At 37.8% G+C, this 16691-nt stretch overlaps 1 protein-coding gene and 1 pseudogene across 1 annotated transcript in view; both read right to left on the bottom strand.

Annotated features, from left to right (window-relative positions):
• The window catches only part of LRRC4C (leucine rich repeat containing 4C), a 159113-nt gene that overhangs the window by 109416 nt on the left and 33006 nt on the right, over positions 1-16691 (bottom strand). The window lies entirely within an intron of this gene.
• On the bottom strand, positions 6576-6798 carry LOC123326368 (annotated as a pseudogene).

Below are 16691 nucleotides of genomic sequence, written 5' to 3'. Positions count from 1 at the left end.
CTACTTTCCTGATCCTTATGCCCATCCCAGCACCTAGCCCACCACTGTGTAACCTGGTACTCTGTAAACGTGTGTTGAATTTAATTTAAAATATAAAAAAGGGAAATATGTCACATGTTTTCTCCCTTTTCATACTTTTGTTAGGGAAATGAGTGATATGAGACAATGTAAATATGCAATGTGCCAAGGCAAAAAAAAAAAAAAAAAAGAGAGAGAGATTTAAGACAACTAATCACATATACAAAATTCTTATGGCACAATTCAATGACCTCTACTAGATAAGAATTGGTAAACGAACGAGAAGGAACTCAACTGCTTTCACAATGTATGGGCTCTCTAGATCTTACTTACTCCTAATTGTTCTATATATAAACCCCTATCTTGCTACACTCTTTCAGCCAGGAACCCTAACCAGTAATAGCAGAGTACTTTCTCAACACTTAATAATAAAACCAGAAAGTGCAGAAAGCTCTTTTATTGTGGGGCAAGGAGGAGGGGCATTAACCAGGTTGGATGGTATTCCCTTGATATATGAATCCCCCCAAAATATGTTAACAATTTAATTTCTTTCCTGGTAAAATACTTAGTTGACTTTTGGTTACACCTGTTAATCTGATGGCATCGGACTGTGCTACTCCGTGTGCTGGAGACCAGCAGCGTCAGCATTGCCTGGAAGCTCTTTAGAAATGCAGACTCTCAGACCTCACCCCAGCTCTAATGAATCAGAGTTTGCATTTTAACAATATCCCCAAGTGGCTCCAATGTACATAATATTTTAAGCATGGACATCTGATATTCTAGCAGCAATATTTCACTTGCATCCTAGTCATCTCTTTGTTCTAAGCCATGATTTCATTGTAAAAGTAAAGTATTTGCTTCTCACAGTCTCTCCTTCTCTATCCCTCACTCTTTTCTATACACCTGTCTGTTTCCTTTAATATGTGGTATAAAAAAAAAAAACACAAAGACTGTTATTATGCTTTCAATTGTACACATTTCTTTCATATACATTATTCCATTTCATCCCTCTGATATCTCTGTAAACACCATTACGCATAATTTGTCAAATGTCATCTAGGTAATAAATGTCTGAGTATCTGCATGCCCAATGGTGTAAAGGTGCTTCCCCTGTAACCAATGAATTCTGTACCCTCAGAATTCTATACGTTACAAACTGTACTTTAAAAAAAGAATTGAATCCACGTATTTAAGAGGGGAAAATGGATATTTAAAGTAGCTCACAGAGTTTGGAAAGACTTGTTTCTGATGAGCTTAGGGTAAACAGACAAAAGAGAGGATATTAAGTTTCTTGCTCTTCCTATTATCCCCACAACTCCCCGCCAAAGTCCGTGGAGCCAAGAACTTGAAACCCCAGATGGATCTTACTCTCGATTCTTTTGCCCTTGCCATTCCCATAACCCAGCTTATCCTATACAGAGACACTAAACATGCACACTCCTAATGAAAGCTTTTAAAGCTGCCATAACATAATGGATTTGCTGTCAGTTTGTTGAAACTGTGCCTGCTGAAGAAGAGAAAAAAAAATCCAATCCTTGCTTATAAGCAATGTAGTTTGCAACGAACCCAAACCAACTTGGGCATTTCTATCTTATATAGCAGGACTTTCCAAGCAACCTTATTCATTGACCTGAACTTTCTAGCAAAGAGTAAAACAACCTAAGGCAATAGCAACAAAGAAACATTTACTATAGTTTCATTAAGAAGGTGTTTGTAGTGTTAGGATATAATACAGTAAATTATCAGCCGTATTCAAAACCAGGTGCATTTTCAAAATCTTTAATCCAAATCTATGCCATACAGAGGTAAGTATCTAAGCATAATGCAAAATTATTAACTAGATGTTAGCCTTCATCAAAATGCTTGAACACTGTCATTTAGGCATGTATTTATCATCCTTTTTATAAAAGCCTCTTGATTATTACAAAATGGAAATCACACTGGAAGTCAGAAGTCTAAAATTAAACATCACGTAAGTAGAATGTTAAAATACGAAGGAATTTTAGAGAGATCATGCAGACCTAGCCTTCACTTCCAATGTATAGATTCACAAAGAGAAGCCCAAATAGGCCACACAACTTACCACAAGTTCCACTGTTGTCTGTCACTGACTAGCTGAGTAACTCTGGGCAACTCCCCTCTCTCTCCGTTTCAGTTTCCTGATCTGCAAAATGAAGTGATTGGACTAGATCATGTAAGATTCCAGATAGCCTGAAAATGCCATTATTCTACAAGACTTAGAGCCATATCCTAGAATAGCCCCCCTCCAAAAGCAGCATACTAGAAGATGAAAAGATATTTAAATGGCCCTGGGAGCCCCTGGTGTTCCAGTTTGTTGATATCATATCTCAACTTGGGACTTCAAAACCCCATGGGTTGCTGGTGCCTACCACCAACAGGCAATCCAGAAGAGAACAGCTTTGGGCATATCCTTTACCAGAGAAGTGCTGAAACTGGGTATCTTTTCCTCCCCTTCAGAGGATCTAGTGACTTCCTCTGTCTGGGCTCTCCCTTAGAGATTTCTCAAGGTTCACTGGAGTCCTGCGAGTCTAGCCCTTGACCTAACCCTAGACCAAGACGCATTTCCTCTTGGAAGACGCCCTGCCTGGACAAGTCATTCAAAATCAACCTTAAAAGGGACTCCAGGCTCCAGGGAGCTGTACGTTTTGGCATTTTTTAATCAGTTGTCTGGCTTTGGTCTGTAGTGAAACCTTTACATTTACTGCATTTTTTTTTTTTTAAGATTTGATTCTGAAGTAATTCCTACACCCAATGTGGGGCTTGAACTCACAACCCTGAGATCAAGAGTCATGTGCTCTACTGACTGAGCCACCCAGGTGCCCCTCATTTCATTACAATTTTATTCTGTTAATAAAAAAAGAGTTGGTATGCTTAGTAAAAAAAAAAAAAAAAAAAAAGTGGATTAAACCTTTGAATGGAGGACCTGCTTTATCATTGGTCATGCTTTAGCTACATGTATTTATCTTCCCTCCCTCATTTTTTTTTTTTAAGATTTTTATTTGTTTACTTGACAGAGAGAGAGACAGCGAGAGAGGGAACACAAGCAGGGGGAGTGGGAGAGAGAGAAGCAGGTTTCCCGCTGAGCAGAGAGCCTGATGCAGGGCTCAATGCAGGGCTCAATGCGGGGCTCGATGCTCAATCCCAGCCTTGGGATCATGACCTGAGCCGAAGGCAGACGCTTAACGACTGAGCCACCCAGGTGCCCCTCTCCCTCATTCTTATATAGGGTTGTATCTTTGAAATGGCTTCTATTCATTTTTTTTAGGTGATTTTCCATCTTTCCCTTTTTCTTCTTTTCAATATTACTATTTTCTAATGAGCAATCACAAAGTCAGGCAATGGTTTAAGTCTTCAAAAGGATATTTTAATATAAGGACTCCACAAGGCAGAACCCAGACGTTATGTATGCAAAAATGGGCACCGCCAATATCCCTACCAATTAAGTTTAATTATTGGGCTCATTTTAATGATATACACAAGTGAACTTGAAGCACTGTGTTCTATTAGCAGTATCATATTTAAGGAAATTTGGTACCTATATCTAAATCATTCTATATAAAATGTGGTCAACCAGGAGAATAAGAATTCTATAAACTATGCCTTATACAATAAATAACAATTATGTTCTTATTAGTATCATTATCATCTATTATTTATATATCACTTATTATGTGTCATGCACTCTCCCCAAACACATTACCTGATTACAAAGTTCTAACCTTACAGAAATACTGCAGTGTTAACCCTGAAAAAAAAGACATGTGGAGATGGGAGGGAGCCAAACAGTGGCCTCCAACAAGGATTAGCTTGTTGAAAAAGAATGGTCATAAACAATTAATTGGCTATACTGGGCAAAACCAAGATTGGAAGGTGCAGGGAAATCAAGTTTGGCTCAACTCCCATCTACACAAACTGAGCAGCAAATATACTTGCTCATAGGGAGTCTGTTTATCCCTAAAGGTACTCAGCAACAGGGTTTTGTGACCAGCTCTCTAGAGAGGGATTCTGGCAATGGATAGAAGAAGTACTGGAGTAAAGATCCACCAACCCTAGAATTCTGGATAAAAGTACATTGAGAGTGTATGAACATCAAGAGTATAGCTGTACAAATAAATGAATGAATCAAAACATAGATGAACAATCTTAGAGAATGGTATTTTGTATGCGTCTCTCCTATAGGACTCATTATGTTCTACCTCGTGTGAAATCTATGTGTGTCCTTTTGTTTTCATTCCTTGTAGACTGTAAGATCACTAAATCATGACTTACCACATACTATTAACCTTGGGAAAAGTGCTCAATTTCCTTTCTTATAATAATGGAACCTATCACACAGGACTGTCACAAAGAATACATTATTTTATATGTAAAGGATTTAGCCTGCTGCCTAGGAAGCAACAAATAAAATTAAATAGAGCTCTTAGCTATTGTTACTATTATTTACTACCATTATTACTGTGATTATTACTAAGCCACAGAATTTCTCAGGCTCAGAATCTTGATTTTATAGTCCAATAAGTACCAATCAATAGTCATTCTTACATTCCAATAGATCAATTAAAGCAACAAGATTTTACCTGCCAACCCGCCAATCTAAATTATCCAGGGAGAAGGAAACAAACCCAAACCACCCGTGAGTTCATCAAAGAAGCAACTCAGGAAAAATGTTTTCAGCATATTTCTCTCTTCAATAAAAAGAGAATATGGGCTGAGGAAAAGACAAAAAAAATGAAATATTTTATTCCAATCTGTTAAAAATTATTATTCTTTGATGAATGTTGTATGGATGACAAATGAACATACATTTCTTTCTTTGTGTAGTGAAAGAACTGCTATATGCATTTAGAATTTATTAATGTTGTCTCCAGTGTTCCTATGAAATTAATGTCCAATTCATCTGAATGTGGCTTCTGGAATAGGCAGCAAGATGGGCTTTTAAGTTGCATGTGTTCAAAGTGGTTTTAAAAAGGCAAATTTCCACGCTGTAATTTACACCAATATTGTTCAAGCAATTTTAGCAGTGAGTTAAAGAGTATTTTAGGCCCACCATACACTAAGGCCCTTTAAATGCATATCATTGGCTAAGAAAATACTTCATTTTTCATGGAAGTCCTAAAGTACCTTCCTACAGTCTGAAAAGTAGTTAGAAAACCAGCCTTCATATCTAAACACCTTCTATTATTGATGAAAAACCTGAGTCCCCCAAAAGGGAAACTGATTTGATCCTGTTTCACAACTAGCTAGTGGCAAAACTTAGAATCTGTGACTCATTCACTCATTCCTTTCATGTTTATTGAGAGCTTTCCTTGTGTCCATTCTGTGGTAGCCTTCCTATATTTATCATGCTTATTATTTCTGAAATTCATTCAACTTCCATTTGGCGATTAATATCTACAATGTGCAAGCACTTCATTTGGTAGAGTGTGCTGAAGTAAGTATAAGAGTTGTTACCTGTCAGAAACATTTAAAGGATAGTTGGGGATGTAACAAGTACAGAGTTATAATAATTGGTAGCATGTAGTTAACACCATAAAAAAGCAAGAGAATTTGAGGAGTTAATTTGATAATTTCCCAAACTATCTACAAAAAACAAACAAAAAAAAAACCTCTATCTATTAACCAATCATCAAATCTGTTTTCATCACGTAGTGTGTACAAGGAACTAGGAATGTGATTAGAAATTTCAACAACAGCTAAAAGTTTATAATCTAAGAAGCTGAGATATACAAACAAGACATTTGTTTTACAACATCAGGACAGTATTTACGTACTGAGTGTAATGTAGCAATTTGTATGTTAGAGAAAAAAAGCTCAGTGTGCACTGACTTTAAAAATCTGAGTGGGAGGGGAACCTGGGTGGCTCAGTTGTTAAGCATCTGCCTTCAGCTCAGATCATGATCCCAGGGTCCTGGGATCCAGCCCTGCATCAGGCTCCCTGCTCAGTGGGGAGCCTGCTTCTCCCTCTCCCACTCCCCCTGCTTATGTTCCCTCTCTCGCTGTGTCTCTCTCTGTCAAATAAATAAATAAAATCTTAAAAAAAAAAAAAGAATCTGAGTGGGCTTCATAGAAGAGGTAGAATTTGACCTTGAAGCATTTATTACTATGTATATTATACTAGAAACATTGGAATATTCCATTGCACCTGGATTTCTTGATAGGCGTTCATTGGGATAACTACATAGACTTTTTTTTCAATTAATAGCTCATGAACAACTAGCACAAAATTACATTATAATATCAATAGTCCCCTAAAGAGTCATTTAGCAGTTGAGCAGTTCATTCTTCAGCTGCTTTGTTTGTGACAATCCTGATTTCTCACCTATTAACTCAGGAGTTTCAGAAGTGACCAGATCTTCATCAATCTTGGCATATCCTGACACCACCTAAGTCTCTAAGAAGACTCAATTCTGCCTTTTCCACAATTCCTTGACTTAATTCTCACCCAAGTCAAAGTGTCCTCTCCCTCCTCTGAACAATGTAATGGTCTGTTCGTTTCACTTGAAAAATCTTTTAATTTTCTTAACCTATTGTTACATATGTCACTACATTATTTACAAATTAATACCTTTTTTTTTTCTCATCTATACTAGAAGCTCAAGACAATAAAAGGCATAGCTTATACCTAAATACAATGTTCTGCTAAAGAGGCAGTTAATAAATAGTCACTGTTGTAATTTCGTTGCAAAGAGAGTTTTCAATTAGCAATAATCGCACCTCGGATAAACCTCATTGGCTACGATACTGCCACTGAGAGAGGCCCCCATGTGTTACAGATATACTAGTCAATGAGTAGGAGTTGACAGCCTACAACTTGCTATTTCTGATGCTTTATTCGTTTAATCCTCAACTCCTAGGAGAAGAAAGAAAGAAAGAAAGAAAAAGGATGCAAAGCACAACATCTAACAGTAATACGATACTCATATTCTACTACCAAATATGCCACTAATTAGCTGTACCATGGGGCACCTGGGTGGCTCAATCGTCAAGCGCCTGTCTTCGGCTCAGGTTTTGATCCCAGGGTCCTAGGATCGAGCCCCGCATCGGGCTCCTTGCTTGGCAGGAAGCCTGCTTCTCCCTCTCCCACTCCCCCTGCTTGTGTTCCCTTTCTCGCTGTGTCTCTCTCTCAAATAAATAAATAAAATCTAAAAAAAAAAAAAATAGCTGTGCCATTTTGGATTAGGGTGTCAATCTATTATTCAGTCTATGTCTCCATAATCCAATGGAATTGGCTGAAATGCTGCAAAAGATTCATTCTTTCAGATCTCTAAATATTACAAGAGTCAGCCAGGAACAAAATAAAATTATTTTGTTTGGATTGTGTAATGGCAATATGGGGGTTGGAGGGAAGCCAAGCATTCTTGAGCATTATTGCTCCAAAATGTCCAGTTTTGGTATTATATCTCCTGGTAAGAAATCCACTATACAGTGGAACATCTCCCTCTCTTTCTCTCTCTTTTTCTCCCCCACTTTCAAAACTGAAAACAAAGTTTCACCAATCAAACCTTGCAACATGTGGAACACTCTAACTTTTCTATTCTATCCTATCCTACCCCATCCCATCCTATCTGACTTTATTCTATTACATCTCATTTCAATCTATTTCATTACTTAAAACTGCAGATTTGTTGAACAATCATATTGATTTTGTCTTGTCACCTTCTCTGGCTGCATGAGTTCAGTCACACTGTTAATTTATTTGAAGGATTATTTTCCTCATTTGTAGAATATGGTAAGAATGCTCTATCTTCAGAGGGTTGTTTTGGTATTAAACAAAATACTACCCCTAGCACTGTGCTTGGGGTTAGTGTTCAATATAGAAACATTATTTTTATAGATGTTATTATTTTACCTATTTTGATTATCATATTATTATCATTAATTCTACTTAAGGGTTTTTTGAGTTATGTTAGATTCTCATATCCATGACATGGATTGTTAAATTAGGAAGTTCTTCACTTTTTAATCAATTGCTAGGGGGAAAAGAAAAAGAAATGAATAGAATTGGTCCATACCTTTCCAGACATCAAATACTCAATATTGCTTTGTTTTTGGTTAACTCTGGGGACTTTTGATTTACTATTTAATCTCCATGGTGATTAAGGGATGTGGAAAATGATAATACTGGCATTTCATTTGGATGTTTCCATGAGGTGACATATATGACAGATTCATTCTTCTAACTTAACTGTGATGAAAGTCATCTCATCTCCTATTAGTGGGAGAAATATGAACAGAAGCACGTGGTTTTCCTCACCCCTAATATTTGTACCAGAGGAAAGATATTAACTAAAAGAAACAAACATATCTTCTGATTTTTTAACAATTCTAGTTTGAACATCAAATCACTGCTTACATAAGAGGCTATAAGCACAAACCTTATATTTTTATTTCCATCTTTTTTAGATTATTGAAGGAGATCATTCTTTAATGACAAAATTCATGATTCAATGAAATTTCAAACTAAAATATAAACATTAGAAATAAAAGGTATATATGTGATATAGCATTTCTTCTAGTATTTATACTCAAAGGAAGCAGAAAATAATTTGTTTACTATTCCTGTCATGACTTAATGGGAAACTGAGCATGTTCACACACAAAAGCAAAGAATAATACCAACTGCTCAGCAGGAGATAAAGTGGCATGATTTCCCCAGGTGGAGTTTATGGTTGTCTTTTAATCACTCAAGAGACTGAAAATTTTTCTTTTACTTAAATTAATCTTGCTTGCTTTCAACCTTACTCCACTGATCGTATAACTCCTTCCTCTTCTCTCTCTCTCTCTCTTTTTTACTAACTTAAATATGGACCTTTTTAAAATCACCTCCACGCCATTGGCATCAACATTTCAGAAGACATCTTCAACACAGGCACTGAGTGCACCACACTTGTTCCATTTTGTTAATAGAATGACTCTCAAACAACTTCATTATCTGCCCACAGCACTTAACATTTTCCTATTATAAAGCTACCCTTTGCAAAGTCTTCTCTGCGAACCAGAAGGGTGAGAATCTTGCTTCTAGTATCTCTCAAAAACCAGGACTGGTCTTCAGCCAAATCCCCATGTTTTCAGACCACGATGGGGGAAGTGAAAAGAACTAATATTGAGTGCCTACTACATATCAGGCTACACATGCAAGATATTTAGTCTTCAAAACAGTCCTATGATATAGAAAACATTATACTCATTTACAAAAGATGATGGAAGCAAAAAAAAAAAAAAAAATTACCACTTATCAAAAGTCACGTGATGGGTAAGTTGTTGAGGTGGGACTCCAGAGTCCACACTCGGATCCTGCACAGTACCACTGGTACTAAGGAAACAAGCTGGTCCTTTTTTTTTTTTTTTTTTTCTTCCTGTCAGAGAGCTCTTCGCAGGCCTTAATATTCTGGGTTGTCCAGACATGGAGGCCATGTTAAATCTGAAACAGTTCTAAGCTGTTTAAAGCCCTTTCCCTGAGCTCCAGTTCTAGAAAGGTTTGGAAGACAGCAAGAATTAGCATTAAGTTTGTAGACATACAACTGGGGGTCTGGAAATCTTCCTCCCACTAGCGGAAAATGATTTTAGGTTTCTTCTCTTAGGAAGATACCCCTTTACATACGAAGTTTAAATACACACACACACACACACAAACACACACACACCCCAAAATAACAACAAATACCCTCTCACACAGAGTTCTGTTAGTAACCTGACGTGTATAAAACCATGAATCGAAGTCTACCTCAGTGGTAACTGTGTACAGTAAAAGTTCTGTGGGAAGATTAGTTTCCTATGCTTTGTCCTCTTTGTATCCCTTCATAGAATGCTCTCTGCTTTCCCATCCTCCCTTAGCTAAACAAACCATTCTTCCTTCTTCTGGGCCAAGCCCCTATGTCACCTCATCCACAAAGCTTTTTTTTAACACCTCCTCACCCTCAGTTCTCTTTCTTTGGGTTTTCCCCAACACTTTATTCATGTCCTTAAAATAGTGCTTATCACAGTGCATTACATACTTCTCACTCTATTGACCAGGTTTTTCAACCTCAGCACTACTGATTTTGGGGGCCATATAATTATTTTTTTAATTGTGTTGTCCTGTGAATTGCAGGCAGGTTAGCAGGATTCCAGGTCTCTACCCACTAGAGGCCTGTAGCCTCTCCCCTTGAGTTGTGACAACCAAGTATGTATGTAGATATTGTCAAGTTTCTCCTGAAGGGAGGGCAGTATTGCCCCCAGTTAACAACCCTGCTTTAGATCATGGGGACCACATGAGCAGTGACTGTACTTTCTTTCATCCTCTGTACCCGCGAGTATCAGGCCCATAACAAATGGTTAATTAAAATCTGTTGGCTGGAATTAAATGACTCTCATTTCCCAATAACTACATACTGCATTATAAAATGCACTAAATTCACACTTTGTTCAAAAGTGAAACAAACATGACTGCTAAATTAAACTCTGCATTCAAGGAAAGTGAGATCAAAAGCCACTGGATGTCAGAGTAGAAAAAATACTTTTCTGGCTCTGTGTAAGAAATCCAAAAAAGCATATATGTATTACATATAGTTACGTGAAATATATTGTGTAGATGTGTGTGTATACACCCATAAACATCATAACCTTTCCTGGAAAACCACATTCAGAAAACCAGATAAAAGTAATCTGATATCTCTAAATACATCATCCATAACATGCTTTGTTCACTAAAATATGCAGTGAATTTCTATGGTTCCCCTCCCCCCGCACCTCAAAGACCCATTCATGAAAAAGTGATGCTTATTTTGAAATTTCAAAATTGGAGGGACTTGATTAAATAAAGAAGCACAGACAGTGTGATATTGCCTTTCTTCCTGATAAGATGTTCATCTCTTCCCAATTTAGTGTAGAACAATTTAAAGTCATCTGACTTTGCTTATTTCTATAGACTAGTTTACCATTTATTTGGCCTGTAAAGCAGAACCTCTGTGATCTTAATATCAGTTTGTGACGGAAGACTTTTTCTCACCTCAGAAGTGAACCAGCCCTGCACATCTTCCTTTATTTCCTGAGCTGTGTTTTAATTAAAGTTCCAAAATGAGACAGATTTGTCTTTTCTCGTAGTATCAAATCGATGAGAATATGTTACTCTCGCTGGTATACTGTAAGGAACAGTAGTGTGTCTGGCAAGTTGGTGGTTTTTGCAAGAAAGAAATGCAAAAACAAGACCAGCCCCCCCCCCCCCCCCGCGGCAGTCAGAAAGGAGGTCACTGGGCACCAATATGCATGATCTCCTAGAAATTGTACAAGACCGTAATTTCAGGAGCTTCGTTTTATTGGTTGCCTCTCTTTGGTTGTAGATACATTGATTCTACTTTTCATTACCGTACTGTGAGATAGTGATTATTCTTGCTCCTATAAAGGGGAAGTGATTCAATACCAAGACAATTGAAAATTGTGTGATGTCATTTAACTGCTCAGTAAGTGGAACAAAATTCACCCCATGATTGCTCTCAGGTACAAACAGCAAGCCTCACACAGCACACAACAGTTCCTTCTGCACCTCCCCCAAATAGCAGCCACATTCATATGCAAACTTACCATCCATCTCTGAAGTCCTCACTTCCTTACCCCCTGGACTGCCCTCAGCCCCAAGCCCCAAAGGCATGCAGAAAGGAAAGTAAAACTTATTGAAATGCAAAAGATTATGCCACTGGTAGAAGAATTTGATTCTGAGGCGGAGGGGCTTATATACCTGAGATAAGAAACAAAGGAAGAAAGAGCATGTTCACCTCCTCATTTTACACCAATGGGTCTCCTTTTCTCTGGTTTCAGTTTAAAGAACGAGGACACCAACAAGTTGCTTTAATTTAAAAGAGCTTACATCTTGTGTTACACAGACTTTGCTCTTTAGAATGCTTTGACAAATGTCATTTTCTGCTCTTCTTGCTGCAGCATTTTTGTGCTGTGATACACCAGAGACCACATGCTCACCTGGGCCTCTATTTTCTGGATGCACCTTGGAGGGCCCCCTTTCATGTTTAGTGTTAGAAGGTTTGTTTGGCATTTGGTCCCGCCTTTTTTTTTTTTTTTTAAGATTTTATTTATGAGACAGAGACACAGAGAGCACAAGCAGGGGGAGAGAGAGGGAGAGGGAGAAGCAGACTCCCCTCTGAGCTGGGAGCCCAACGTGGGGCTCCATCTCATGACCTGGAGATCACGACCTGAGCCGAAGGCAGACACTTAACCGACTAAGCCACCCAGGCACCCCATGGTTCAGTCTTTTAACTAGACATGAACTTAGTAGCTTCACTGAGCTTTAGTGAATCATTGATACTTATAGTCAACCTACTATTTTCTATCTCTCTATCTGTCTATATCTATCTATCTATCTACCATCTATCTATTATGTATCTATCATCTATTTATCCATCCATCCATCCTGTCTATTTTACAGAATCAGAAGACTCAAATATGAAATGTTACAGGTGTAAGCATCATGTAACCCACAAAATATTATTCACATCTAGCGACCAAGCAATTTTGTACAATACACACACACACACACACACACTCACAGAGTACCCCAGGGGACAGATGGCTTTCAAGACAAATGGATCTTACCACACACTTTAGAATTCCAAGTCAGTGCAGAAAAGAGTCCCATTTTATTCTGATAGGGGTGTGAAAAGGTCAAGTATTGATTTAGCTTTCCAAGAGGAGACAAAAAATAAAAAGCCCTTTCTGAAAATATTTACTACATTTTGCTTTCATTCAGGGTTTCTGTGCAGAGCAGAGATGGTTTGAAACCCACAGGATGGCAAAGATAAAATGGCCCAGCTTATAAATGTGGGCTTAGGATCAATTTTACTTGTCCCTATGACCTTTAATACACAAAATGGAAAACTCCTATATTGTTGCAGTAGAGAACATATGAGGAATGAAAGTAACGCAATCAAAAGCTTTATGTAATTCATATATTAAAATATATGGCATGTTTTATGTTTACTCATAAATAATGTTTTGTCAAAGCATTTTCATATAGACATATCACTGCAAAAAACATCAATACTTTCTTTTTGACAAATAGAAGACTGTAGACTCATCTTCCCAGACTTTAACTGCCTCTTTGCTACTAAATGAAGTGTTTGCACACACACTTTAATGATATCTGGTGAAATTTTAGTAATGTCTGTGACGGGAGAGAAAATAATTTTGTATCAGAAGAAATTTCACCTAATCCTCATATGAATAAAATGTTATTGGCATTTATGCAGACAGTTGCAATGCCTAAATATTTTTATTGTGGTTGCAAACATATTTGTACTTAACTCCAAAGTTATCATTCACCTAGATTCTCAATCTATACTTTTATGTTCAAATATCTAAGGCCACTTGTGGACTAGGAAATTCAACAGGAGTTGTAAAAGATTTTACTGTCTGGAATATGTTTGACTTTATAATGGTATTATTGGAAACCAGAGGTATTCCGGAACACTACCAAAAACAATCTCCTATTGTTTGTTTGCTTGTGTACTTGGTGTTTTTGACTAAATATCAACCAAAAGGGCAGGTTGGTATGCAAAGCTGGTGTAGAATCAGGTAAATCTTGTTTTGCTTCCTTGGTATTTCTAGCTGAGGGACCTAAGACATGTTACTTAATCTCTGTCTCAGTTATCTATAAAATGAGAATAACAGTAACTATCCCCAAAATACTCATGATGATCAAATCAAATTACCAAAGTAAATGACTTCCTTTGTTGCCCTGTTCTTACTTCTCTTCAAAGTATTAGGGTGAACATGGTTTGTTCTTGGTAAGGGAGGTGATGAAAATAAACTGATTTATGGATTCTTAAAACCTATCCCTGAAGATACACTATAGTCCAGTAGCTACCCACTGCCTTGGGTTCAAATTCAGCTGAGGGACCTTGTGTGAGTCATTTAACCATTCTTGGCCTCAGATTTCTCCATTTCAAAATGGGAAAACATTGAGATATTTTACTGTGTTGTTTTTAGAATGAAGTGAGTTAAAACCTATAAAATGCTTAACACATTACAGTATTATTTTGAGGTACTTTTTCCATTAAAATGATGTTACTCCCACTATATAATTTGTTATAGTAATAAATCATGCCCTTTCCCCCTGGTGTTAATTTTGAAAGCAGAATATCACACTGTGAAATGAATTCAATCTCTCTTTATCTAATCTCTAAGGTAGATAGAGAAAACAGCTATCTAGTGAGCAAGCTTAATTCCAGGGGCAAATCTTTTCTGATCTTCCCTGTCTCTTTACAGGTGACAGCTGGGTCATGGTTGTGTTTCCAATATGAGTGCCAGTGCTTCCAGTCCCCAAACTGGCAAAGCCCCATACTGCCAAACAAAGCCCCAAAACAAAGCCCCAAATTGCCAAGAACAAATCTTCATAAAGATAAAAAGTTATCCTAACTCTTACTGAAAGGACAATAGGATCAGTCTTATCAGACCTGTACAATGATGTTAGTTGTTTACACTTTAGTTAAAATGAGGATTTGAAACCTGACTTTGACAGATGTTAGAGAAGGGCACAAGGGCACTGAAGGTCTGAATGAAGCAGAGTAATGCCATGAATTGGGAATAATCAGAATGGAAAGGTTTGGACAGGAAGGCTTGAGCAATCTGCCACTCTTTTTTTTCTTTCTTTCTTCTCTCTCTTTCTCTCTTTCTAAGATTTTATTTATTTGACACAGAGAGAGAGAGTGCACACAAGTGGGGGAATAGGAGAGGGAGAAGTAGGCTCCCGGCTGAGCAGGAGCCAGATGTGGGGCAGGATCCCAGGACCCTGAGATCATGACCTGAGCTGAAGGCAAATGCTTAACTGACTGAGCCACCCAAGCACCCCATTTTTTTTTTAAGATTTACTTATTTGAGAGAGAACGCGCACACGGCAGGGAGGGGCAGAGGGAGAGAATCAGAGAATCTCAGGGAGACTCTCATCTATTTTACTTCTAGAAAAGCTCAAAAGCTCTCACTCAGAGTCCATTTATTCATTCCTTAGACATAATTCTAATATTCTTGAATACCTAAGTTTCAAGTACTACCACCGGTTGACTTCAGCTCTGAGATATATGATTGTTTTAGTTATGTTGGATTGGTGTGGATCCACTCACACATTCTGGAGAGCTAAATCTGAGAACTCATAATAGAGAATTGTTAGGAAAGCTATCTGGGTATCTAGAGAGCAGGGTGAATTTGTAATTAGGGCAGAAAACAATCTGATTCATGGAGGTGGGAGGAAGGCAAATGATCCCAGCTCTCGAATAATATAATTGTGATTTCAAAGCTAAGATCACCACCAATAATTAGAGTCACACTGAACAAATTACTTAATGTCTAAGCCTCCATTTTCTGTTCCTGGAACTGGAGGTAATGATAAAAGTCCTACAGGGTTGTGAGGAGTGTTTGGAAGGAATTACGTAGAGAACATCATGGTAGAGTGCACGGCGTAGTTCCCTTTACTTCCTTCACTGTCCTACACGTGATCCAAATATAGGACCCTGGCTTCTGCAAACCTTGACGTGCTCAGCACAAAGCTGTGCCTGGAAAAGAGCAGACACTCTTAATTACGTGAATGTATGCATGAATGAATCAGTGAATGAAGAAGCAAATAAAGAAATGTATAAATCAACCCATCAATTACACAACCACAGGAAGATACCATAGCCCTTCATCATATCTTCTCTTACTAAACACAAAGAAGTAGTCATGACTGCAGATGGAGAATCTTTCTTATCTTTACAGCCAGCATCTTAATTTAGTAGGCACAAAGATATCAGGCTGAGAAATGTGCTCCTAGGTACTCGGGCAGAAGGAAGAAGTCATTTTCTTTAGACCAGGGTTTTTGCCTCAGCCACAGTTATTCATTCTCTTTTACAAGGAGGAATTCATTTATGTCTTCAGGAGACAGATGTATCAAGCCATTGGGTGTTTCTGCCAATCACCTCCTGCCAAAGCCCTGATGTTTTATTTCATTAGTGCAGGCACTTTCCATTAATTTGGATACTGTTTAAGAGTGTAAGTTCCAAAGGACATTGTTTTTTGGCTTTTCTTTTTTGAAGGACTATTTAATACATTACTGCAATGAATTGACCCCTTGCCAAGAAAAAAGCAGTGGCCGCCCAGTTCTAATCAGTTTCTGACAATATGATCCTAATGTTTGGCTCAATGATACGTTTATTGTGCTCTACCTGGAATTGACAGAAACAAATCAGAAGAATGCTATTGGCCGCATAATAAAGACTAAACAAAACACATCTCGCAGTGTTTTCCTTCCTTTCTTCCCTCCTTCCTTCCTTTCCTCCTTTATTTCTTTCATAAAAATAAGAACGTAAGTGTATTCTACTATATGCCAAATGTAATAGATACCGTTGATGCCAAAACACATGTATTCATATCCCCATTCTTTCTAGTTTCCTAAGTAAACTCTCCTCCATGCAGCTCTCTAGGCAACCTCAAAGAGTGGGTCTTGACTCATCTGAAACAATCATGGTTGTTTTACTTCCTGTGCTAGCAACTGGTTTGTGCATACAATAAAGAAATGTAGGCTTAGTGGAGATTTTGAGGACAGTTTTCCTTACTCTTAAAAGACTCAAGAAAGACATAAACTCTTCTGTCCTGGATATCCTGTTTGGATATGATGCCGATGACTGCTGTAATCT

The sequence above is a fragment of the Neomonachus schauinslandi genome, chromosome 11, assembly GCF_002201575.2.
Source record: "Neomonachus schauinslandi chromosome 11, ASM220157v2, whole genome shotgun sequence".
In the NCBI taxonomy this organism is placed as follows: domain Eukaryota; kingdom Metazoa; phylum Chordata; class Mammalia; order Carnivora; family Phocidae; genus Neomonachus; species Neomonachus schauinslandi.
This window is presented reverse-complemented; position numbering and strand designations above follow the sequence as displayed.